General features: G+C 43.1%; 1 protein-coding gene across 5 annotated transcripts in view; it reads right to left on the reverse strand.

Moving 5' to 3' along the window:
- LOC124714486 (thymocyte selection-associated high mobility group box protein TOX-like) overlaps positions 1-26,630 on the reverse strand; it is a 488,444-nt gene that overhangs the window by 261,701 nt on the left and 200,113 nt on the right. For 2 of the 5 annotated variants that reach the window (XM_047243028.1, XM_047243026.1), the window contains exon 1: positions 13,033-13,456. The exons of the other annotated variants lie outside the window; for them this stretch is intronic. The gene's annotated coding sequence lies outside the window, so the exon portion shown is untranslated. Of the gene's footprint in view, positions 1-13,032; positions 13,457-26,630 lie in introns of those variants that run through there. 5 annotated transcript variants of the gene reach the window in all.

A 26,630-nucleotide genomic window follows, 5' to 3' on the forward strand; every position in this document is an offset into this window, starting at 1 on the left:
TCATCATAAATCTCGCTTGTACGGAGTAATAATCTTTTATTACCCTCAATTTTTTATATTATATATAGCCATCAAGGTGCTCTACAGTCAACCAGAAAATGTACTAATCACGTAATATGCACTAAAGTTTACAGCCATTACGGTATATCAAGATAGATACTGCACTGCCACCTGATTCGAGCAGTCGAAGAGTTCGTACCAGATTCTTACCACAATCTTCGGTCATGTCAGCTCCGCATTCAGATGGCCAGTAGAGAGTACAAACAATGGTATTACCCACCTGTTTTCCAGCGCCGAATGTATCGCTGCAGCTACACAGAAAGTAATGGGCGTAATTTCTAATGTCCACAACTGTTGTGAAATCCAACACTAGCTTTCCAGTGAGGCAGCGCTCTCAAGGGCCCAAGGACGCTTTTTACGAAGTGACACTAGCCTTTGATGGCTTTCCTGGTGCTAGAACTACAGGGACGCTCAGTTTGGATACGCAACTGTACTCTTCGGGAAAAAATAAAAAAAGTTCTCTAATTCGTTATCTCTCTCTCTCTCTCTCTCTCTCTCTCTCTCTCTCTCTCTCTCTCTCTCTCTCTCACACACACACACACACGGTTAATTTTACGCTTTGTATATCGGTGGCGGAATGCAACCGGGTTGCATTGCATTATCACTGATGTATACTAATGCTATAGGAAGAAAATCATCATAGTTTTTTTTATAAAAAATTTACAGTAAAATTTTTCATCAATTCATAATCAGAATCATATGGTTTTTTCCTTGTTGTATGTTTCCAACTTAGAACTTTACTTACTTTAATTTTCATTTTAACAGAATGATATTTTTTTCTTTCTGGTTTTTGAATCAGTGGCAAATTGCCTGCTTTTTAATGGCAGCAGTAAACATCTAAAAGCGAAACGGTTCATTCAAGGAGCGTTAGAAGAAATCATCGATGTAAAATCGATACATTTTCGGTACGTTGCCAGGGAACTGAAAACAGGGTTTAACGGCAAGAAAGTCTACTTTTTATGTGGCAGGTACGTAAGTGTACCTAAACCACCGCAGTCGGTGCTCGTGAAGATAACAATAAGCAGATATGTGTGAATGGGAGACATCCCAAATACACAGTCAACCGCGACAGTAAGATGTATTTTGCGTCTGTACGCGATGAGAGGTACTCTGGCTGACCGAGATACGGGAAGGGGGCCACCGTGTTGTCTCAGCTTTCACCTCGACAGATCCTGGAGGATTCGGGCTAAGCACGGCGGAGATGATGCAGGCGGATCCTTCTATAAATGTGCTGGAGATACTAGACGCTATTATGATTACATTCGTTACAACATGTACCTGTGAGTATTCACTAACTTTATTCGTCACTGCATGTTCATCTTCGATAGTACCGGCCACATTTTTTCTTCCCAGGTGCTCAAACTGCGAGTAGCGGAGGTTCTGTTGTTTACACGAAATGTGAGATATCTTGAAAGGACTACAGGGCTTTCTTGAAGGCGGAAGAAAATTTTGAAATTTAATTATAACACAAAAAAATATCTAATATGAGGCACGTAGTAAGAAGCTTACGATATTTTTTTAGCGTTACTGATCGTTAGCGTCAGCAGGCCATACCGTGCGATTCCAATAATCGTTTCAAGTACGATGTATATAAATGATTCCATTCACTCAGCTCAAGAGTCTTATTATCGTTTGGGAAGTACTGAATCGTACACGATCCTATCACATTAATCTGACTACCGCCGACGTTCGATGTCATCGTCCAATAACCACTCACAGACAGCATATGATAGGAGCACGGGAGGGTATTAAAGCGTGTCGGGGGGGGGGGGGGGGGGCACACAGAAAACAATGCACTCTTTCTCGTAACGCGGAAGCGGACGCCCAAGAGGGCATCATCATTGGATATCGGGTCAAAGATGGAAGCATTTGCAAAACGGTTAAGTTTGTAAAATGTTCGCGTGCCGCCGTGGTTAAAGTATACCGTGCCTGGGAAAAGGGCGCAATCGGAGAATGGCGATAAGGAGGTAAGTGTGGTGCACCACGGACAATAGTGACAGGGGTGAACGACTGCGGAGATGTGCACGCGTGAATAGACGTGTAACTGTTGAGCAGCTGATAGCCCAGATGAACCAAGGGGCTGACAACAGTGTCCCCTCAAGGACCGTTCGGCGAACATTGCTGCGTATGGGCCTGTGCAACAGGCGTCTGGTTCGTGCACCCATGCTGACTGCTGTTCGTCTCCGGCGAAGGCTGTTATTTTGCACGGCAATACAGCAACTGGACGTGCACTTTGTGGTGACAGGCGGCCTTTGCAGGTGAAATACGTTTTGCGTTCCATCAGACAGATGACCATTGGCGTTGTTGTTGTTGTGGTCTTCAATCCTGAGACTGGTTTCATGCAGCTCTCCATGCTACTCTATCCTGTGCAAGCTTCTTCATCTCCCAGTACTTACTGCAACCTACATCCTTCTGAATCTGCTAAGTGTATTCATCTCTTGGTCTCCCTCTGTGATTTTTACCCTCCACGCTGCCCTCCAATGCTAAATTGGTGATCCCTTGATGCCTCAGAACATGTCCTACCAACCGGTCCCTCCTTCTTGTCAAGTTGTGCCACAAACACCTCTTCTCCCCAATTCTATACAATACCTCCTCATTAGTTATGTGATCTACCTATCTAATCTTCAGCGTTCTTCTGTAGCACCGCATTTCGAAAGCTTCTATTCTCTTCTTGTCCAAACTATTTACCGTCCATGTTTCACTTCCATACATGGCTACACTCCATACAAATACTTCCAGAAACGACTTCCTGACACTTAAATCTATACTCGATGTTAACAAATTTCTCTTGTTCAAAATCGCTTTCCGTGCCATTGCCAGTCTACATTTTATATCCTCTCTACTTCGACCATTATCAGTTATTTTGCTCCCCAAATGGCAAAACTCCTTTACTACTTTGTCTCATTTCCTAATCTAATTCCCTCAGTATCATCCGACTTAATTCGACTACATTCCATTATCCTCGTTTTGCTTATACGAAGTGAAACGTCTGAAAGCAAACACCCTGGAAAAATCGTCGGAAGCGTCCAGTCTGGGGAAGGGAGCTTTATGGTCTGAGGAATGTTTTCGTGGCATTCCCTGGGTGATCTTGTCATTCTGGAAGGCACAATGGATCAACACACTTACTCATCTATCCTTGGAGACCATGTTTACAAGCAGTTTGTTTTTCTTCGACACGATGGCGTCTACGGGCAGACACCGCAACGTGTCACACAGCTCGCTGTGTACGTGCTGGGTTCGAAGAGCACCAGGACGAGTTTACCGTACCCCCTGGCCACCAAACTCACCGGATTTAAACCCAATCGAGAATCCGTGGGACCATCTCAGTAGGGGACATTCAGCCGAGCAACCTAGCGCAACTGGCCACGGCAGAGGAGTCGCCATAGCTGCACACACCTTTCAGTACCTTCCAGAACCTCCCTGACTCTCTTCCAGCATATCTCACAGCTGTCCGTCCTGCAAAAGGTTGTTATTCAGACTTTTGTCAGGTGGTCATGTTAAAGTGACTGGAGAATGTAACGTCCTTAGAGTTGCTGCTGGTTACACGTGGATCTTACGCGAAGTAAGAGCTTTTCCAAAAAAAGTCAGTAAAATTGATTCACCACGTTTCAACAAATGTTATCTCAGTTTTGTTCTTTGATTTTTGGAATTTATGTTTCTTAACCAGACACATGCAACGCAGTCGCTAAGAACATCGAACACATTAGCAGAAAACGACATTTTCAGTACTGTTCTTGTGTAAATACATTTTTCGCAATATGTTTACGTTCTGTGCTTACCAGGTCCGTCTCGGTGGCTCAGTGAAAAAGAGGCAGGTCGCGGGTTCTATTCTCGTTCATTTCGAGGATTTTAGTGTGTCATTTATCACTTCTTTCACTCGTGGCAACGTTTCTTAATGTGAAAAATGCAGAGTTAGACCGTGGTTCAGACTCTGTGTTCAACTGTAGGTCTCACTATAAAAGGCTGGGTAAGTCAGTTCAAAGATCGGAGGAAGGCAAATGCACGCCGTCTCCAACAGATGCGTGCCTGGTAAAGCGCCATTCAAACTAATCGCCCGGGATTGTTTCGCTTTTCAACTAACTCATTGCTGAGAAGCAATGTTTGTATTCCTTAACGGAGTGCATGCTGGGATGGCATTTATGAGAAGTTAAAATTGTGTGCCATACAGAAATTCGATCCCTTCCTTTCGCTGACAGCGTCCTACCAGTTGTGCCATTTAGAGCACGCCGAACAGTCCGACTGAAAACATTAACGAGCTATTTTGTACACTTCCTCTGCCGTACCTCCTAGATATCAAAGACTTTATCTTGTTTTTCTGCAGGTACAACACAACTTGGAGAAAGGAAAAAGCAAATGATATTTAGAGATGCATTGCCCTATCATAAATATAAATTAACAGCTTGCATTTCAAAACTCGTGCTAAAGTACTGTGTACAGGCTATGACCGCTTGGAATGTTGCCTATATAGCTGGAACCCAGACGTAAGCGACTGTCCACCATGTGGTCATATCACATACGCTGCACTATAGTACCAAGTTTGAAATGCTAATTTGATTTCCCATAATTACTCTGAAATTATTTATTCATGTTCACGGATATGTGAAACGTTGACCCCCCCAAATCTCACATTTGTCAGGAGAATAAAAAACCAATGTATCTCGTTTTCTACGTAACTTATTACTACTCAAAAAATTGAGAAGGTATTGTGATGCCACAGAATTATGTTGTACACCTCACCATTGCAAAAACTAGTGCGGGAAATTAGAAAATAAATAATTTATTAAGAACGCGTTAAGTGTCATACAGTAAAGAAATACTCTACTCCGTCCGAACAGGCCTTGGAAGGGCCAACGTTATCGACCGGCCGCCGTGTCATCCTCAGCCCACAGGCGTCACTGGATGCGGGATGTGGACGGCCGTGTGGTCAGCACACTGCTCTCGCGGCCGTATGTCAGTTTACGAGACCGGAGCCGCTACTTCTCAGTCAAGTAGCTCCTCAGTTTGCCTCACAAGGAGTACAGTAATACTGCAGTAATATTTCAATTACTAGAACTACAGCCAACAGAAACATTAAATTCATGAAAAACATACCACAAAAAATATTCAAATCTGTGTGAATTTCTAAGGACCAAACTGCTGAGGTCATCGGTTGCTGGACTTACACAGTACTGAAACTAACTTATGCTAAGAACAACACACATACTCATGCCCGACGGAGAACTCGAACCTCCAGCGGGAGGGGCCGCGTAATCCGTGACATGGCGCCTCAAACCGTGCGGCCACTCCGCGCGGCAAACATCCCACAGTTTTTAGTTCTGTTTCTTCCACAACTCCATTTTTGGTATCAAATTTTGTAAATTTTAATGTAAAACTCTTTGTGCTGTTCAATCTTGGTCTTTGAGGTGAAGTACGGCGTGGCATACATCTGCCATGGTATTTCATCTTTTAATTACATTGACCTATTTCAGCTCCTGTGTTTCAGAGACATCTGAGATGGTGAGCAAGAGACATTTTGATTATTTAGCATTTGGAGATCTTACACCGCTGCATTGACAACAATGTTTCAGCAGCATCTTTAAAATCAAATAAGGCAGTTTTATGCAGTGGAATTATATGCAATGGGTTCGTAACATAACCGACAGATCTCCTGAGGAGATCACTGCTTGCTACAAAGACGATGCACCTTTTAGCAATGAATGTTCGAAACGTTTTCCCCGTGATTTGAAACTTTGAACAAGTCTACGGACATGTAACAGAGTACGGAGAACACAACAGCCCTGAAAACGCTTTTTTGAAAAAAAAAAAAAAAATGGCACTTAGAACATTTTCCATTCCCATGCCCACAATAAGGAGTCAAGCATATGCAGCGTCTGATAATTTTTTAAAACTGCGAAACCAGAAACTGTTGCTATTAAAATAAAATGAATTAAAACTAATTTTGGTAGGTTGTTGCTTTCATTTTACTTATTCTGTAGGAAACTGCGTTTATAGTTCCGTCGTTTTCATGTTTCAGTAAGTAACTATCAATTACCGAAACATATGTGTGTGTTCAAGACAAAAAGCAGCGTGCTGTTCCAGTGCCAAATCAAAAATATGTGTGTATAACATCCGATTTGTTTGTGATTCTTTATTTTTCTCTGCTCCGACATATGTTAACGTCGCGTCTCTCGACACCACTTTATAATCATAGTCAGGAACAGGATGAATAGAGCGATGACGTCGGATGTTTCGCAATCGTAACAAGATTGGCCGCAACGAATTAGGGGCGAAGGCCGAACGGAAGGCGAGAGGAGGCGAGCCCGGCCGTGAATCACTGGAGGCGAAGAGTCCTCCCGCTGCGCTGTTTACCCTGCCGCAACTGTAAAGAGCCACTTTTAGCGTCGCAGGAGCGTACAAGTTCTCATCAAACTACATACAAGATTATATTATGGAACCGGATGTGGTACAGCCGGGGCCATGCGGCGCGCGGCTGAGGCGGCGCGGGTCCCTCCACGGCTCCGTGCGCCACTGCTGCTTCTCTCTTCGCCGCGACTGTACCGCCGTAAACTGGAGGTCACGTGAAAACGAGTTCCTCGGGATGAGTACTATTTTGAATACACAATAAAACGTGTTACCGATACACACAGTGGGTCTGTGTTACACGTTCTAACCCCGTGTATGTTAATCCTCCACACGGGCATTTCCCCGGGCCATATTTCGACGCAGCTGACTTTAATATGCGCCACGTTAAATGAAGGACGGAGATGTGAAGGAGAATGAATTACGACTAAGCGCGCTGGCTTCATAATTACGAAAACCGTCAGCTACGCGAAAAAGATTTAGGGTAATTAAGAAACAAACTAATGATCCCCGCTGCGGTTACGGTCGTAAATCAGGGTGGCCGATGTGCCGTATCGGAGGAGGCTCATCAAGAGATTTAACAGCATGCTTTCCTGGGCAAATAGACTCCTGAGTCGATTGCGACAAGCACTCGCACCCGCAGAGAGAGGTTAGCACAGGGGATTCGCATTCGGGAGGATGGCGGTTCGAATCCGCTTTCGACCATCCCGATTTAGGTTTTCCGTGATTTCCCTGAATCGCTTCAAGCATAAGTCGGCATGGTTCCTCTGAAAGGGCACGCCGATTTTCTTCCCCATCCTTGAAACAATCCGAGCTTGTACTCCGTCTTTATTGACCTTGTTGTAGACGGAACATTAAACCCTACTCTGGGACAGCAACAGAGGCATTGGAAGACACTAAAAGAGATGACGTGAAGCTGGTGGTTGGAACATAATCGTACCAGGGCTCACAGTCGAAGGCAATGGACAGATATGGAAGAGGCTTATATCCAGCAATGGATTGATATAGACCGAAGAAGAAGGAGGACAAGAACAAGAAGAAGAAAAAGGAGATGCTAACTGAACTGAAATTAATTTGGCTATTATATTTCTAATTTGTTATATTTCTCTGAGTCTTCAATACGGCACATGCGTTTCGAAACAATGAAGCTGTTACGTTATTGGACGTGCCAGTGCGATTTAAAAAGCCTGATAACGTATTTCGGTTGCTGCAGTTTCGTACGCATGCCATCACCTTAAATGAATCCATGACGGTCTTTTCTTCTTCTTTTGAAATGCGCAGATGCCCTCGCTGGAAGTGGTGGAATTATAAATGGGACCAAGGCTTAATTTTGATGTGATAGTTGGGTGTCGAGAGTGTGGTAGGGGAGGGATTAGCGGCAGAAGTTCCGATGTGTAATCACAAAAGTTACAGTGAACTGCTCTTTAACTTTAGCCTAAATCTGAGTTGCCGTATTAGGGTTTGAAACTTGCTCCTAGCAGTAACAAGTCCGCTATTCCACAATCGACCCACTTGTCTCGTTTAAACATGTTAATTCTTTTGACGGCAAAGTAGTAGGCCTACAAAGCCTCATTTGTGCTTTATTGAGAAGTGAGAGTGAAACGTCGTGGAAGGTACAGCGGCGTCGCAGTATCGAAATCATGTGGCTCCGATGCAGACTGCAGTGAAAATTGGAACTTTTGTTTCGACAACGTCCCTGTGGATTTGTCGTTACTTGGTACATGAATCATAAAGAGATTTTTTGTCTTTACGCTATGTGGTTCACGTCAGAATCTCTCATCAACGAACAGGCTGCAAAAAAGAAAACAGATAAAGAAACCAAAATGAGCGGAAAACAGCGCTGTCAAACTGACAAGCGTCCGTTTGTATCAAGCACAAGGTCACGAAAACACGCCTTTTCATTCTAACTGCATTAGTCACCAGCGTCCTATGCACAGTCAAGGTTTACGGATGAAATGAACCTCGAAATGAATGTGTTTCAAAGAAATAGGTGTTTCACCATAGTCAGTCAGTCAGTCTCTCTCTCTCTCTCTCTCTCTCTCTCTCTCTCTCTCACACACACACACACACACACACACACACACACACCATTAGAGCACCCGTATCAACTGCCTCTTGACTGGGTTAAAAATCAAATCATACATTCCTCTGATTCTCTTCGAGATTAAGAAAGGTATCTATATGCACGAAATGTTCTATCGCTGCGAGAGAGAGAAAACGAAACGTGCAGTAGTGAGAAATAATATCAATTTTATTTAGGCAATCGGCGGTAGAGAATATGCCCTACAACACTTTACTTCCGAAAAGATGAGCGATACTTTTTGTAACAGTGACTGCAAAAATGTAGTCAAAATACGAGTTAGCTAAATTACTGTACTTCGGTATTTTTTCTAGTCTCTGCTGGTTTTTATTCTGGGGGGTACAGTATCACTCGGAAGTTTTCTGAAATAAAACGTGTTTGTAACTCACCGCCTCTTGACAGTTACTGACGACAATGAAGCTTTTCCCAATATGGGAACTTCTCGAAAGAAGCGAACGGCAACTTTCCTAACAGCATTTACCTAAACACGGCGAGTTTTCGTAATGTGAGAATTTATGAAGCACGATATTACGTCTTGTTTAAAACGAAATTAAGGCCAGAATTAAATTATCTATAATCAAGAGAGCTATGCAACAAAATTAATAACGGTGAAAGTTGAGAGCTGTAAGTTGCAAAGTAACGGTAAAACTTGGCGGAAGCGAGTTTCTCGTCGCAGAGCCGCGCGGTGGGGGACATGGCGGAGGTGGCGGGGGCAGATCTGAGCCCGTCGCAGCTGACAACCACCTGCCCCCGACTCACATTCACACAAATGCACGATGGAACGACGGTCCTCGCAAGAGCCTTAGAGAGGGCAGCCAGTCCCACTGGCAACATATCGTACTCAAAAATGAGACTCCGGGTGACCGAGCGGTTCTAGGCGCTACAGCCTGGAACCGCGCGACAGCTACGGTCGCAGGTTCGAATCCTGCCTCGGGCATGGATGTGTGAGATGTCCTTACGTTAGTTAGGTTTAAGTATTAAGTTCTAGGGGACTGATGACCTCAGAAGTTAAGTCCCATAGTGCTCAGAGCCATTTAAACCATTTTTTTGAGTCCTCCGGGATGGATAGTCACTGTGACGTGAATTGTTACGGCTATGTCTTCATATACTGTGTAAGAGCCGTACAGGGTATATAATTCTCTCTGTGAAAAGGCCTTTACTACTATGTAGAATTCTGAGATCGGACAGTTCGTGCATGTTTAGTTTGAGAATGTAGCAACAGCTGCCATTTTATGAAACTTCATTAATCGGCACAATATCTGCTTTGACGACCTACGTTAATCAACAGTGGAAACGCAACCCTCACTCATAACGATTGCCGAACACTGACGAGGGCTGCTGAAAATTGCAGTGGAAGTAACGTAACAAAAGCAGCAGCCGGTACTTTTAAAAAGATGCTTCGCAAAACAATTCGGCGACAAAGCTATAAAATTTAACAGCTGCAGCTGACCAGCAACGTCCAAAATCCTCAATATTGGACATGAAGCTTCCAGGCAGTAAATGGTGCATGGTCATTAAAAAATTGTCGTACGTAATGGAACAAAAGTAGTGTGGTATGAACAGATTTTTCACATCGCTCCAGGGAGTAAAATGGGTTAAAGTTCATGAAAGTTTGCAGTCCAAAATGCTCGATTCTTGCGTTAAATAACGAACGCGTAAATGTCATGAAATGAGGGAGAAAATCGTGTTTTATATTAGAAATTGTTATTTCCGAAAGACGACTTATTACTAAGAGGGTTTCAATATTACCATGCTGCAATAAATAAAGTCAGAGCTTTGAAAACCTCCAAATGAAGTTCAGTGGTTTCCCTTCCTGATCCAGTCTCCAAAGCTGAATGGTAATGATGCACCACTGTGTTTTAGAGACGACGTGAAGGTAAGGCTGCCCTCCTCTTTTGACACATTATTCGGCTACAATGGTTCCAATTTGCGCGTAAGATCACTGCAGGTTCACGTTATTCTTTCATCTTTGTTTCTTTAGCAATTATGGAGGCAGAGTCTGGGAAAAGCTGCACTGTACAATGAAGTTATGCAGGTTGATTTTCTTACTTCAACTGGCCTAAAATAGCGGGAAGATTCCTTGCCGTCTTTATGCTGAATTACTGAAACAGTGCCCCTTGAAAAAAAAAAAAAAAAAAAAAAAAATTGAAACCCTTGCAACAGGTTGGAGCAACCGAGTTTCATGTAACATACCACCATGTAGCTGATCGACAAAAATATGGAAAGAACACATTACCACCATGCCTTTTACGGTGTAGAAAAGCGTTGCTACTAAAAACAGATTCCTGTCATCTCGGAATGGAGAAATACAGGTCCTGTATGGTTTTATGGGAAATCTTACACCATTCTTCCTGCAAAATAATACTAGTTCAGGTGATCATGCACCCTTCTCTCCAAAGCAGACCACAAACGCTGAATAATAGTGAGATCTGGTAACTGTGGTATCAAGGGAGGATGCGACAATTCATCCTCGTGGTCACAACAACAGACGTCATAACGGTGGTCACAGAACCAGACCTCGAAGATACAATGTGTGTGAACAGAGGCACCGTCGTCTTGGAACACAGCATCACCATTGGCGAACAAAAGTTGTACTGTGGGATGTATCTGATCAGCCAAAATGGTCACATAATCCTTGACATTAATGCGACCTCGGAGAGCACCCATGGAGGCCATGGAGTACCACAATATGGCTGCCCAAATCATCACTTAACTCCTGCCATGTTTCGCTCTTGGGACATAAACTCGGCCAGAAGATAGTGTGAAACGAGACCCATCCGACCAAATGACTTTTTTCCATTGCTCCATAGTCCAGGTTTTATGCCTTGGAGCCATTTTCTCCTGTTACGAGCATCTGCATCACTGCCCGCATCTCGTGGTCGTGCGGTAGCATTCTCGCTTCCCACGCCCGGGTTCGATTCCCGGCGGGTCAGGGATTTTCTCTGCCTCGTGATGGCTGGGTGTTGTGCGATGTCCTTAGGTTAGTTAGGTTTAAGTAGTTCTAAGTTCTAGGGGACTGATGACCTTAGATGTTAAGTCCCATAGTGCTCAGAGCCATTTGAGCCATCTGCATCACTGACAAATGGTTCTGAAATTCCAGCTCGCCCTGCAGTTCCCTGCTTATGGAGCTCCCTTCGTGGTGTTTTGTTGTTAACAGGGTTCGCGAGTGCGACATTCGGTTCTGCAGCGACTTTTGCAGCAGTGGGCCTCTTATTTTTCGTCACAATCCTCTTCAGTGGAGGTCTGTTTAACGATCACCCAATACATTCATTCGTCAGCAGTGTGACTTAGCGGATGATGTTTTGCCGCTTTCCCTGTGTAGGATATAAATATTTGATATGGCGCCCATTGAAACACCAAACACTTCGGCTACCTTGGTTACACAAACACGTGCCACAGGAGTACCAACCATTTGCAAACGTTCGAATTCACTTAGCATCGAATTAACGCAGTCACAACTACACAGAACGTTGTTCTGACCAGGACTGACACTTGCCACATATTGAGGGTATTGCACAGGTGCCGTCCGTGGTCAAATACAACAGCGCAACATACGCTTGGCTAGCACCAGCATTTATGGCCAAGCATGCACTTATAGCAGTTTTTCATGTCCAACGCCTGTACATCCAACTTCGACAAATGATTAGAAATTACAGTTTGCAGTGTCAAGCCCTGAAATCCGGTCTCTAATGCGTTGTGCTTCTTTATTATTGGGGTGGGGGTTTGTAATTTATACTTATTTCAGTATGTGAGATTGGCAGCGCTGTGCCAACAATTACTTTACAGACACAGGAAGAGTCTCGCAGGAACCGGTGCTGCAGTGGTCCTACCCACATTTAGAAGCGATGTTGCAGGAAAGGGCAGCTGCTGTTGTAATATTCTTGTCAACGTCTTGGCACCAGATGGCTCTGAAATAAACATCGCTTTACGGCTGGGCGCTGAGTAAAAGAGTGCTGTCGCGACGGCGCCCGCAGCCAAACACCACGTGATTTTTTACGTGTCTACTCTTCTGTCCACATTCAACGTTTCCGTTTCAGAACATTTTATTCATTTTTTTATGCACTGCGGCACTCATTTTGCGTCTCTCCCATCTTGTGTCAATCAACTTTTTTAAATTCCATTCGCATTTTCCTTGTTTGGGTACTCTCCAAGTTGTAGTTGATCCACTAACTTCTCTCGAGGTTGTTACGAAAGAAAATACCGTGACTTTCGCTCTTCTCACAACTTGAAATTGTCACTTTCTGATACTGATATGTTCCCAACATCCTACCTGTATCTTTGATTCATTCGTGATATTATGTACATCACCTCTTTCTTCAAGGTCCTCTATCCAGTGATGTCTAACCCCCTAATTTGCACTTGACAATACTAACACTGCTTCTCATCCGATCCTAATGAACTCACATGCAGAACATGTTAAGTTTTGGCTTGTAAATTTCCCATGCCACACAAGAAATATTTTTCGACAGTTTATTTTTCTCGTCAGCCTCGGCATTTATAACATCCAAAATCTTATATCTAATGCAAGAGCAGAGAAATATAATAAAACTCACCTCCAGGTGAATCACCAGCGACGAAGGCGAAAACCACACAAATTATGAAAATCACTCTTTCCACTTAATCTATTCTTTTGTCAAGAATCCGAAAGACACTTCATTTCACCATTTAACAGACCGCGAATTAACTGTTACGTACTCTAGCAGAAGAAAGCCAGATGAGATGAAGTATATGCACACCCGTGTGTTTACTTGTGTTGTGTGTGTTTGTTTTGTTAGCGCTGTGTGCGTTTACAGGCCCTAGAAACAGTGTTCACTTGTCAACTATCAGGCGACTTCGTTATACCGTAGTTCGCAGATATCGTACACAGTTGTTTATCTACAAGTGCAACGTATTCCGTGCCGAGGAAGGTGTGAGTTAAACGTTGAAACATGTGTGCAGCGAGCGGACGCGACTCCATCACGTGTTTCGCGAGCTGGCCGCGGGCGTCCTGCTGGCGCTGGACGGTGCGCGCGGCGGCCATGTTGGCAGTAGAGGGCGACACGTGTCGAGCAGCGGCGCAGCGGTGGCGGCGTCCGCCCGCCGGAGCGCATTTTAAATTCTCGTGTTAACACGGATGGCTTTATTAACGCGCTTTTACAACGCCGCGTTAAAAATTAAATTGAATGCGATATTTAATTAGCACAGTAATCAAAAGTGATGCTCAGTCTAGATGAAAAAGTTTGTCGCTTTAGCTGAAAACACAATATAGCGTTATGATGTGCTTCTCAATTAACAACCAAAGGCACACGCTGTTTACGAATCAAAAGCTCCACTGCTGACCCTCGGCGGTAGATGCTACCTGAGTGCTGCCGCTGTTGTAACCTTTCTCCGCCGAAATTTATAATTATTTGAAGCAGCACGTCTCCTGTAGTACCACGTTTTGCGGCAAAGTAGAGCAGCAAAAGCAGATCAGAAACTTCTCCCCTTCGTCTCCCTATCTACAGTGGCGGCGCTCATACTCTGGTAAACCTCTGAAGCTATCAGAAACGTCATACTTAGGAAAGCCGACGGCACCATACTTCTTACACTTTTCTTACTTCATTCTACATGCACACTCAGATTTGTTTCAGTAGGCGTCGGCGTTGTCTCATACGCAACTAAGTCATACCGTTCTTTGTGTCATTTCTGAAATTCCTAAAAGCATCGAGGTACAGTAACTAGCATATACTGAGGAAGAAACAGTTTCATATGATTATTTTGTGATGGTTTACTGCAATAACAGATGGTTTCTGTCCGTTACGAGAGCTTGTTAAAATTTGAGTGCCCAGGTAAGACACATGCACATACCTTCGATTCTACCTTGTGAAATGATTTCTGCTCTTATGTTGGTATTAGGGGACTTCTGAAAGTTAGTCCTAATAATGACAGACCAAGTAGTTTCTATTGAATGCTGCATCACACTTCAGGCACATATACAGAACATTATTTTTCAACATAGTCACAAATGTGTGTTCTACCAATCGTTAAATTCTTCGACGAAATTTCTCTTTGATCACGGAACAATTCGAGAACCGCGGTGTGAACGTCCTAATCGATGGAAAACTTCTTTCCTCCAGACGTTCTTTCAGGTTGTCGAAAAGGTGGAACTCACGTGGTGCAAGATCTGTTCTTCCCGATTTATCACCATCCACGTCTGTGCGGCCTTAATCAAATTGTTGGCACCATATCACTACGGCTAGACACGACATTGCATGTGGTCCATATACCATCAGAATTTCACGGTGAATCTGTGTGCAATTCAGACACTCACAAGAATCATACTCTCTCCCTTATCTCATTGGAGTGTGTTTCAAGTTGCCGCACCATTTGAGCCGCACAGTGTTATGCGCTTGGTATCCATATTGCAGGAGAACTGTGTGTAGGAAACCCTGAACGTGTCCTGTTTTCTGACAATGCGCCGCTCATGTTGCACAATGGACTTCGTATTTTCCTTTTACATCGTCTCGTTCATGATTACATACCTGTATCAGAGCTCTTGAAAAGCCGATAATGCAGAAACAGACAACTTTCCATCTGCTTGTGGACAGGGTAATAGTTCCAGCAGGACCCAGCAACATAACACGAGACGCCTTTCTTCGTTGATCGTGAAATCATCGTTTTGACTTCACAAGCTTTTGACAGACTGAACTTTAAATGACGGAAGGAAGGAAGGACATAAGATTAAACATCATGTCGACGGTAAGATCATTAGACATGGACTGATGTACGCGCTGTAATACAGTTCAGTTCCTCTTTCAGTAATAGGTTACATTTTCCCCATACTGTTTCAGAAAAGCTGTTCGAAAATAAACCTATTACAACTCGATATTTTGAGGACAGGAGTTTGGAGAACAGCAACTAATTTGCTTTTATTCAAGAGACCCATTCAAGAGCAATGCGGAACCACTTGGAAGTGATGACATAAGGCGTGAATAGGAGCAGATACCAAATCGTGACTTGTGTTCAGTCTGGGCGTGGTATCATCTTTCCTGGAAACACAAATATCTCCTGCCACAAATTGCCTCATGACCTTTTGTACACGAAAGGGGCAATATTTTGGTTAGGGCCTGGGCTGTGTTAGGGATTTTGTTCTACACTGACCAACCAGGACGTAGTGGCCATGTCACTACCGAGGTTACGAACTACAATGAACTATGTAACAAATTTTAGGGATAAAGAGACTCGGGAAATTTTCTAATTCAAACGAGTTCGACAAACGATATACGCATTTTGATTGCTAGTTGCGAGCAATGGTATCAAGGAAACGGGGTGGCTGTTCGGTTCTACACATGTTGCCATCGCTAGTATCTGTCGAAATTTGGCGAACTCTGAGGATACTGCTAGTGGGTGACACAGCTTTAACGTCCATATCACATCCAAGAATGTGCATGTAGGAAGAACAAGTGACCTGTAAAACGTGATTGGTGACAATCTGAGGGACCGCATTTGTCTTTGAAGGCATCATTCGTTACATATTGCTAAAAAAAAAAGGTTCCCAGCGACCAATCAATGCGTCAGAACTTCTTGAATCAAAGAAATATTTATTTACCGACATGCCCCAGCTTCGCACTGTTATCACAAAGCATCTCTGCGGGATGATTTGATTTGGTGTAGCGATAATGAATTATATACACAAACGTTCATCGTGAATCAATCTACCCATCAGTGACAACTGTATAAAAACCCCTACATTCGTTCCTGAGATTAGCTTTCACATACAGAATAAAAACGTGACGGGGGACTTCAATTTAGGTGAAATAGCCATGAGAACACAACGCTTCGGGTTACATCACGCCTGTGCCCGTGTCGGAAGATACCTTGAAGGGGAAAGTCAGTTCGTCGAATGCGCCGCGGCACTTGTGCGACCCAGACCAGTTTGGCAATATTGCGCTGCAGAAGATATGGTTCAAATGGCTCTAAGCACTATGGGACTTAACATCTGAGGTTATCTGTCCCCTAGACTTAGAACTACTTAAACCTAACTAACCTAAGAACATCACACTCATCCATGCCCGAGGCAGGATTCGAACCTGCGACGTAGCAGCAGCGCGATTCCGGACTGAAGCGCCTAGAACCATTCGGCCACAACGGTCGGCGTGCTGCAGAAGACTTGTGGTTCTTGTAAGCCACCGTGAGGCTTACAAAGGTTTGTCAAGTGCTACTTCTGATTAATTGCATTCACGCATGGCTGACGTTCTTCAAATAGCATAGCATCTTCCAGATGCACGGATGTTCTCTTTACAAGGTCACAATAGTATTACAGTGATTCGAGGACAGAAATAATTATTTTCCGTTGACATTCCATCCCCAAATTCACCATATAACAAACTTATCGAGCTCATTTGAGGTGTCATAGAGCGCAGGCTTAGAGCTCCTGCTGTTAATGCACCGGATCTGAGTGAGCAGAATATGAACGTTAGATGCAAACATCTACCTGTGACCATGTACCGCGGAATTGTAAAATCCTTGCCTCGACGAATTGTGACTGTGGACTATTGCGTTATTAGAGAGGTCGCCAGAGCAATCTGTTTCATCAGCGATTATGCGAGCCGCTTATTTCACTCAACTAAATTCACACGTTGCCACTTAATGGCAAATTGTTTATACCGAAAGACAGTGAGCGCGTCATATATACTAACAACGAGCGAAATAGTGCAGTGTTGTGTACGTCAATGCTAATCTGCTTGAATCGAATGCAAATACCAGTTCGCCCTATCTGCCTTATATCTTCTTTGTTTCCCATACAGCCCTACAAGCTAATATTGGGGTGTTTCCATTAGCGTGTGTTTGCGGTTTTAAGGGCGCCCAACGACGAGGTTATCAGCGTCCAATGTTTCCATTAACATGCTCTATCAGTTCCTTTTCCAACCATGAAATTGGGCTCCACCTTCCGCTCTAATTATCGCCTCTAATGAAACGAAAAAATCGCCGGAAGGTAGTACCTCGGACACCGGTCTAGTTGTTTAAACATGTAGAGTCTTTAGTATTTACGTCGAGTATGAAATGATATTTTAGTACATTGTTAAATGTCATATTAATCATAATTTAAATATAGATTGACAGCTATTGCATCAGACCTCATTAAGGTGAACGGTTTATGAAATTGACCGAAAAATGTCAATTTTCATTTTATATTTTAATTTATTAGTAGAATTCAAAGACAATACGTTCCGGAAGTTTCAACGATGAAATCGCATCCGAAGTTCCTGAAAAATAACTAAATATGCGACGTGTCCTTTCTGCCACGCCCACTTTTAGGAGCAACACTTCAATACTAGCTCGGTCAATAACGACTCTGTGGATTACTTCAAGCAGACTTGCAAGGGATACATCTAGAAGGCTGCATTGGACACAACCAGAAGAGAATGGGTTGAGATTGAAGAAATGTATCAGCGATACGAAGGGCAAAAAGTTGGAAGATGGAAAGGGTGTTGGTGGACACAATCGACTCACAAAGAAGACGACAGATACTATTCAGATGTATTAGGCAAGGCTGTCAGAGAGAACCCATCCATGGTAAGTGACATGAAAAGTGCAGTATGGGCTACATTTATCCATGTGGTGTCAGGAGAGGAACATCCCATTCATCATCTGTGCCACATTAACTGGAGTAAATATCTACAGACTTAGAGACTTAAGAACGCTTACATTCACAAGGAAATTGTATCCTGGATGTTGTCAAGCTCGTGTACAGGTTTCAGGCCGATCTTGAACTTCTAAAAAACCCAGAATTCAAATGAGTCTCTAAATTAACTCATATGGAAACGATGCCCCAAAACCACATTTTCATGTGCTACAGTTGTCAGAATTGCAACTTATGATGCAGTTCTTATATTTAATGATGGGAACGTTGGGAGGATGAAGGTATCAGAGAGTATGGGCTTTAATGTATAAAATTTCACCTAAGACGTCTTGAGAAAAATAGATTTACGGCGCTTCTTTGCAACTGAAAACTCAGTTGAAGACTTGGTAAAGGAAAGAAGGCAGGAAACAAGAAATCAGACGAGAAGCCTCCTAGGGAAAGGGGTCATCGAGAACAGATCTGAGCCTTCTGAAGAGATGATGTAAGAAAAAACGTTAGGTTGAACTTTCTGAAAATTATATTTCTTAAATTTTATGTATCTTTTTCTCAGGATATGAAGGTTCGAATTATGAAATTTTCTGGGCTTATTTCTTCTATAAAGGCAATAAATGTTGTTTCAAAATAAATTTTGGAATTCTGCGTGTAAGCTGAGACATGGGGCAAAGTGCTTGGAATTTTGCATTAGTTTTATATTATACTTGCAAAATGTATTTTAAAAAACCTCATGAGAAAAGCTTAATATACGCAAAGAGATTAAACAAAGAAAATTTTGTAGAAATCTCTTGAATACTTTCTGAGAAAAAGGTGCATATATTACTTTTTGAAAACAAAGTTGTTAAATTCCACAAAAAAGTTAAATAACACTAATCTAAGGAACTCAACAGTAAATGTGTTAATTTCATGTAAAGCATTGTACAATATCTCAGCTCCATATCATCAAAATTGTGAATTTTTTTGCACATTTTAAATAATGTGGTTTTCGTGAACGTCCCTTCCTGAACACCACACTGTGTCCCGGTCGTCTCTTGCATGTCGTAATGCATTTCAATACTTTGTTATTGAAATACTCAGCTCCGCCTCTAGAGCTCTCCTGTCGCATCGCAGCGTTTTGAAGATCATCTTCGACCGTTAACTTCCACATTAATTGGACAGAGAGTTGTTGGGGTTTTCTCAGTTAGTTCATGCTGGCGTATTTCCGTGACTCTCCAACCCCTCCCTTGATTTTATCCGGTAACAACTATGTCGACGTTGCATTCATCTATAGATTCACCTCCATTAGATTACGTCACCTGTTTACAACCATAGACATTGGAAGATGAAAGATCCCTGCCGCCGTGGTGGTATCCAAGAATGTTGAAACTGCCTCGCTAAGAACATAAAACGAAAGAAATTTCCAATGAAGATGATAGCAATGTTACCACGTAATGTGGCGAAATGCGGACGTCATCAGCGTAGCGGGGAGACGACTATGCGCAGCAACGGCGTGCGCTAAATAAGCGAAACGCCGTGACAGTATCTCTAGGAATATTAGCTTTGCGGCGGTGCAGTTTGTTGCGAGATGCGTGAAGAACTTGCGGCTAGCATTTGCTGTTTCTAGCAAAAAGAAAGACTCTGGGGGGAATTGCACGGTGAATTGGACGGTACCTCAATTTCACCGCACATTAGCCGTTTCCCTCTCGCAGGAAGATAACCGAAAAGTCTGTGGAGTGAACCCACGGCGAGACGTACGGATTCGAAACGCACCGTCCTCCTCAGCCTCGTAAGACAGAAACGTAAAGGGGGCAGATTGCTGTTCGCCAGATATACCAAGTATTCTGTGGCGAACGTGGTCCCACGGCCGGCCGGGCCTGCTGCTGTTTATCGTTGAGTGGCGTGACGTCATTGTGTGGATATTGAGTCGTGACTCGTCTGAATTACGAGCACTCCGCGACCCAGTTCCGGCGTGCAACCTATAATTATTCTCCTCCCCCTCCCTGCGAATGCTCCTTGCGGGAGGCGAAGGATAATGGAGCCAAGTGCACTAGCTGGATCACATGAGCTCAGTGACACAGAAGAAAAGCAACACATGTTCTCGTCGCTTACAGCCTTATCAAAAGTAAGCTAAAATAACATCCACAGTGATTGTTCGTAATTTTAGTTAGTTTGTGTTAAAACGCTGTTATAATATTAACAGGAAAGATATTTCCGTAGATATCATGAATGCTAAAAGAGTGAAATAAATGGTAGTAGATCCGTCGTAAGTTGCATTAAGTAGTATTTTTTGTTATTTCTTGATGGTGACTAGTTTCGGACACCTACGTCCATTTCAAACCATCCGTATCATCAGTGTGACGATACAGGCGAAAGCCTTTGTACAGCCTATGCACTGGAGTTTTTGTACTTAGGATTTCGCCTGTATTGCCACACTTCGACACGGATGGTTTGAAAATAGACATAGGTATCCGGAACTAGTCACCATCAAGAAATAACAAAAAATAAAAATACTACTTAATGCAACTTACGACGAAGTTAACAACCATTTATTTCACTTATGAAACAAGTCGCGGGCCCATTTTTCACCTGTAGCATGCTGCAAGTTCGTTCGTTAAAAGCGTGAGTTTGAAAGTAGGTCTGAAAATGAATGACAGAAAAACAAAAAAATATGTACTGTCAACATATCGAAATCAAATACAGCAAATTAACAATGAAATCAGAGAATTAGAGTACGAGATTTTTATTTTTAGTGTAGTTGAATATAACGACAAAACTGTCAAGCAAAATGACGAACAGAATAGAAAAAACGGTCCCTGAGATACTTTTGCTAAATAAAACAGGAATTTCAAAGTGAAGATCTCGATATGTCTGAAGCCAAAGTATAAGAGTATTACCAGTTTTTACTTATGTCTGTAGATCATGAAATTTTACGCCGAAATCCATTCAAAAATGAGGGTTTCTCAGCGAACAATGCCAAGGTGCATGTTGGGAGTCACTACGAGAGACAGGAAGATAAATTTATCAGGGAACAGCCGGTCGGGGTGGCCGAGCGGTTCTAGGTGCTACAGTCTGGAGCTGCGTGACCGCTACGGTCGCAGGTTCGAATCCTGCCTCGGGCATGGATGTGTGTGATGTCCTTAGGTTAGTTAGGTTTAAGTAGTTCTAAGTTCTAGGCGACTGATGACCTCAGAAGTTAAGTCGCATAGTGCTCAGAGCCATTTTTATCAGGGAACAAACTGAAGTGAAAGACGTAGGTGTGGCTGTGCTGAAAACTAGACATCCGAAAGGACGGTAGATAGACCAATAAAGTAGCGTTTAACGTCAGTCTACATTAGTCTCTTTAAAAATAAAGAACTAGCTTTCTGATGACTTACAGAAATTCATGATGAAACAAATAAAAAATCATGACGCCATTTGCCTAAAAAAAAGTATGATAAATCTCAATCTGGTTCTGAATGGGGATTCGAAGCTTACTTCGCCCGAATGCGGCTCCAGTTTCTTACCGCAGCCCCACTTCGCACGCAGGTTAGTGAAATGAACTGATCGTATGGAACTGCTGGCCAGGAGTCCGCACCTGGGGAAGTTCGTCCGACAAGTGGCAAACCCTGTCAATTGACACCAAATAAGGTGAATTGGGTGTCGATGATGACGAAATGATAAATGAGGACAACACTACCCCTTGTCCCCAAGCATGACAGTCAGAGCGCTGACCACTCAGCCGAGGGAATGGAATTTCGGTTAGTGAATGGTAGTAAGAGAAATGTACGCCCTATTCCAAATCGCGACAGTTAGTGCCCGCGACATGAACTTTTCAGAGAAAACATGAGTTTCGAACATCCCACGAAAATATTGTGGCAACTTTTCTGTCGTGACGAAGATTAAACCAAGTTATGCGGAACCTATATCGTATTAGAAAATATATTCTGATATAGGATGGTGGTTTCTCATTTGAATCAAGAAACAGGCAAAGGATTTTGAGAGAGAGTTAGAAAAAATGGTTCAAATGGCTCTGAGCACTATGGGACTTAACTACTGTGGTCATCAGTCCCCTAGAACTTAGAACTACTTAAACCTAACTAACCTAAGGACATCACACACATCCATGCCACAGGCAGGATTCGAACCTGCGACCGTAGCAGTCGCGCGGTTCCGGACTGCGCGCCTAGAACCGCTAGACCACCGCGGCCGGCTGAGAGAGTTAGAGAAAGTGGTTATGTAGTGGATGCTATACAAGTCTTCAATAACTATACCTTCTCGATTTTGTAAATCATGTAAATGCTATGATCATATTTCACCTTCACCTCTAATACAAAAGGTAGTAGTTTTCCATAATTTGAAGCTCCTTGCAGGTACGGGATTAAATAGAGAGAGAGATATCATAGCAATACTCAACTTTTCCCGCATTCAGAATCGCATAAAGCATATTTTATGATCGTTTTGCTTAATCGGAGATGGCATTTTTGGTTGGGAGAAGAGCCCGAATTCAGTTGTTCTGTGCCTCTTGTAAACACTAGAGAAAACTAAACAGAAACAGCGCGTGCAGCAGACTACGGAAACATGGCGCAGAACGGCCGTGACGACTGAAATACGAAGGAAACAGATATAAATACCGGGCCGTCCTGCCTGCAGCGCTAAACAAAAGCACCCAGACGACGTGTGCCACTGATCCTGCTCGCCTTTAGTATGAACAGCTAGGCAGAGAGCTGTTCAAAGCATGCACAAGTACCGTAGGCTAGATATTGTGAAGGACGCCACATTAGCTGCCAACTCACGTCGCCGTGGTAAAGTGTGACACTGTCTGCCCCTGTTCGAGCGTGACAGGTCATCGGCATTTAGTTTCATTTCTAGCTTACATGCTTTTCCATTTTTGTTTACTGAAAGTGGTTGCATCATCCATTTTTAAAGCTGCGTTGCTCTCCGTATGGAAAGCATTACGCAATATAAACAGCACAGTGATTCAGTATACAACCACGTCATACAGTGGAGTACGTTAGATACTTTGGGAAAGATGCTAACTGCACGTTTTTCCTATGCTACCGATGACATCATGACGTAGGCGACAGCTGTGCGTGGAAGATCGCTGATACGAAACAAAACTTAGTATTGTATAGAAAGCATAAATTCCGTGTTGCATACCTATTACGGTCAAGCCACGATCCAGCTTAGAGAGGTACAAGCGATGTAGAGCCCAGTGTCCCAGATAGCCGGTACTGCGGGCATACATGAAACGACCGGCTAATACAATCGTAATGTATTTATTCGGAATGGCAGCTGATTTAAAACCAGTCTATTCTTAAGCGTTATTAATACGCAAGTACTGGTAGTGTGTCTCCATTTAATGTACGATTTCAGTTTGGCGGACATCATTTGTGGATTAGCCGAGCGGTCTAAGGCGCTGCAGTCAAGGACTGTGCGGCTGGTCCCGGCGAAGGTTCGAGTCCTCCCTCTGGCATGGGTGTGTGTGTTTGTCCTTAGGATAATTTAGGATAAGTAGTGTGTAAGCTTAGGGACTGCTGATGTTAGCAGTTAAGTCCCATAATATTTCACACACATTTTTGAACAACATTTGGTGACAAGACTAAATTACGTTTTTGAAAACTAAGATTTGTCTGAGAGATAAACTCAACTAATTAATACCCTTTGTGCTCTGCTGAGGGAAAATATTGTCGGATAAATTATTTTATTCAGATTATCCTGCAGTATTTACCTTAAGCGTAGTCATTGTTCTTGGAATACTTCACATCCACCAACAGGTTTACTTAAGGTTAACCGCAACATAATGCCAAAGGTTACTGGCGGTGTAGCCAACGATCTGCCCATTTCTGCATAACTACTGCAACCTGCATCTATTTGAACCTGCTTACTGTTGTCACGTCTTGGTCTCCCTCTTCGTTCCAATTCAAAATTGACGATTCCTTTATGCCTCAGGATGTGTCCCATCAACAGATCCCTTCTTTTTGTCAACTTATGCCACAAATTTCTTTTCTCCACACTTGTAATCAATGCTTCCACGTTAGGTAATCGGTTTATCCATCTAATCTTCAGCACTCTCCTGTAACACTATATAATCAACTTCACTTCTTGTACGAACCGTTTATACTGTAGTACACCTTTCACTTCTGTACACGGCTACACTCCTGAAAAATACCTTCAGGAAAGACTAACTATTGCTTGACTTTATATTATGTATCCCAGAATTGCTTTTCTTGTCATTGCCAGCCTAAATGATACACCCTCTCCACTACGTCCATCGTCAGTTATTTTCCTGCGCAAAACTCATCTACTACTATTAGTGCCTCATTTATTAACCTAATTCCCTCAGCATCGCCCCATGTGGTTCGACTGCCCTCGTTTTACTTTGTTGATGCTCACCGTATAACCTCTTATGCTTTCAAGACACTGTCCATTTCGTTCAACAGCTCTTCTAAATCCATTGCTGTTTCTGATAATTACAATGTCATCGGCAAACATCAAAGTTTTAATTTCTTGTTCTTCAACTATAGTTTTCTCCCCAAAACTTTCATTGGTTTCCTTTACTGCTTGCTAGATTGAATAATATCGACAATAGGATACAAACCTGTCCCTCTCTGTTCTGTAGACTCTTATAACTTCTGTCTGCTTACTATACAATTTGTAGGTAACCTTTAGATCGTTGTATTTTGGCCTTGCTACCTTCCGAATTTCAGCGAGTGCATTTTCAACATTGTCGAAAGCTTTCTCTAAATCTACGAATGCTGTAAAAGTAGGTTTGCCTTTCTTCAACATATCTTCTAAGACAAGTGTAGGGTTATTATTCCCTCGAAGATTCCTACATTTTTCCGGAACTCGAACTGACCTTCCTCGAAGTCGGTATCGACCAGTTTTACGATATTGCAGTGCCTGTGCACATTTCCGAAGAAATAGGCACCACGGCGACTGCAGTGGTCTTGAAATACATGAAATGTATTCGCAGTTGCGAATATGGATAACCGTCAGCTGCATAATGGAATGACAGCAATGAAAATTTGTGCCGGACGGGACTCGAACGTGGATTTCCCGCGTATTGTGAGCGGTCTCTTTCTAACTTTTTTATTTTTTTTTTATCGTTGGGTTTGTTCGTTGCGGACGTCACATGACTTCCGTTAAAGTTCGTAGGTTGATCCTTCCACTCAGTTTTTTTATTACAGAGGCCAACCAGCTCCCTGACGGAACACGCTGAGGTACCGTGCCGGCTACCAATAAGCTATCCGAGCACGCTACACGACGAGAGCTGAACTTCCATATGTCGTCAACAATGTGTCTACAACCTGCACTCGTACATCTATTATGTATATTCTTGTACAGGGAAGACATTTCATTTGAACTTACTCCAGTACCTGTGCTGTTGACAAATACAATGTAATACATTTCAAAACAACATAGGGACTACAATATTTATCCTCCGACACCGGACGACTTTCAAGTGAAATGTCGCCCCTGCACAGGATTATACACGGTGTTTATAAATGAATATCGGTGTTTTAACACTTTATAGTATTTATTACATTACACTTACAGTTGTAAATGATATGTCAAATAAAAGAGCAACTCAAGACAGTTTTACCAAGAACCTTATGAATGTTCAATGTGAGCTTCGTTTGTCACACGGCACACATCAAGTCTATAGCCGGATTCTTCCCAAACGCAAGGGGCCCAATGACGGGGCTTGCTTTGCATAGCCTCCACGTTCACCCGACCTAACACCACACGATTTTTTCCTTTGGGGCTTCATCAAGGATCGTGTGTACGTGCCTCCGCTACCAGCAGACCTCCCTCAATTAAGAAACCGGATTGAAGCACCTGGTGCTACAATCACTGAAGAGACACTTATCAGCATTTGGGAAGAACTCGGCCATAGACTAGATGTGTGCCGTGTGACAAATGGTGCTCACATTGAACATTTATAAGGTTCTTCAGTCATGGACTGTGCGGCTGGTCCCGGCGGAGGTTCGAGTCCTCCCTCGGGCATGGGTGTGTGTGTTTGTCCTTAGGATAATTTAGGTTAAGTAGTGTGTAAGCTTAGGGACTGATGACCCTAGCAGTTAAGTCCCATAAGATTTCACACACATCATCTATAAGGTTCTTGGTAAAACTATTTGAGTTGCTCTTTCATTTGACGTGTCATTTATAACTGTAAGTTTAATATAATAAATATTATAAAGCGTAAAAAAACCCGATATTCATTTATATACACCCTGCACATAATGAATGCACGAGTGCAGGTTGTAGACACATGGTTGACGACGTATGGAAGTTCGATCCCGCCCTGAAGCATGCTCGGATAGCCTATTTGTAAGGGACCACTCGCGATAAGCGGGAGATCCGGGTTCGAGTTCCGGTCCGGCACAATTTTCCAAGTCGTCATTCCATCATACAGCTAATGGTTGTCTGCATTCACAACTGGGAATACATTTCATGTATATCAACCAGTTTTCCTATTCTTTCTGTACACAACTCGTTGTCAGAATTTTGTGCAACGCGTTACTGACCGACATGATCAGCCATTGGTGCCCATTGTTGTCTGAGTGACCATCGACTTCCATTGCCAGGGTAAGAAGA

Source organism: Schistocerca piceifrons, chromosome 1 (assembly GCF_021461385.2).
Source record: "Schistocerca piceifrons isolate TAMUIC-IGC-003096 chromosome 1, iqSchPice1.1, whole genome shotgun sequence".
Classification (NCBI taxonomy): domain Eukaryota; kingdom Metazoa; phylum Arthropoda; class Insecta; order Orthoptera; family Acrididae; genus Schistocerca; species Schistocerca piceifrons.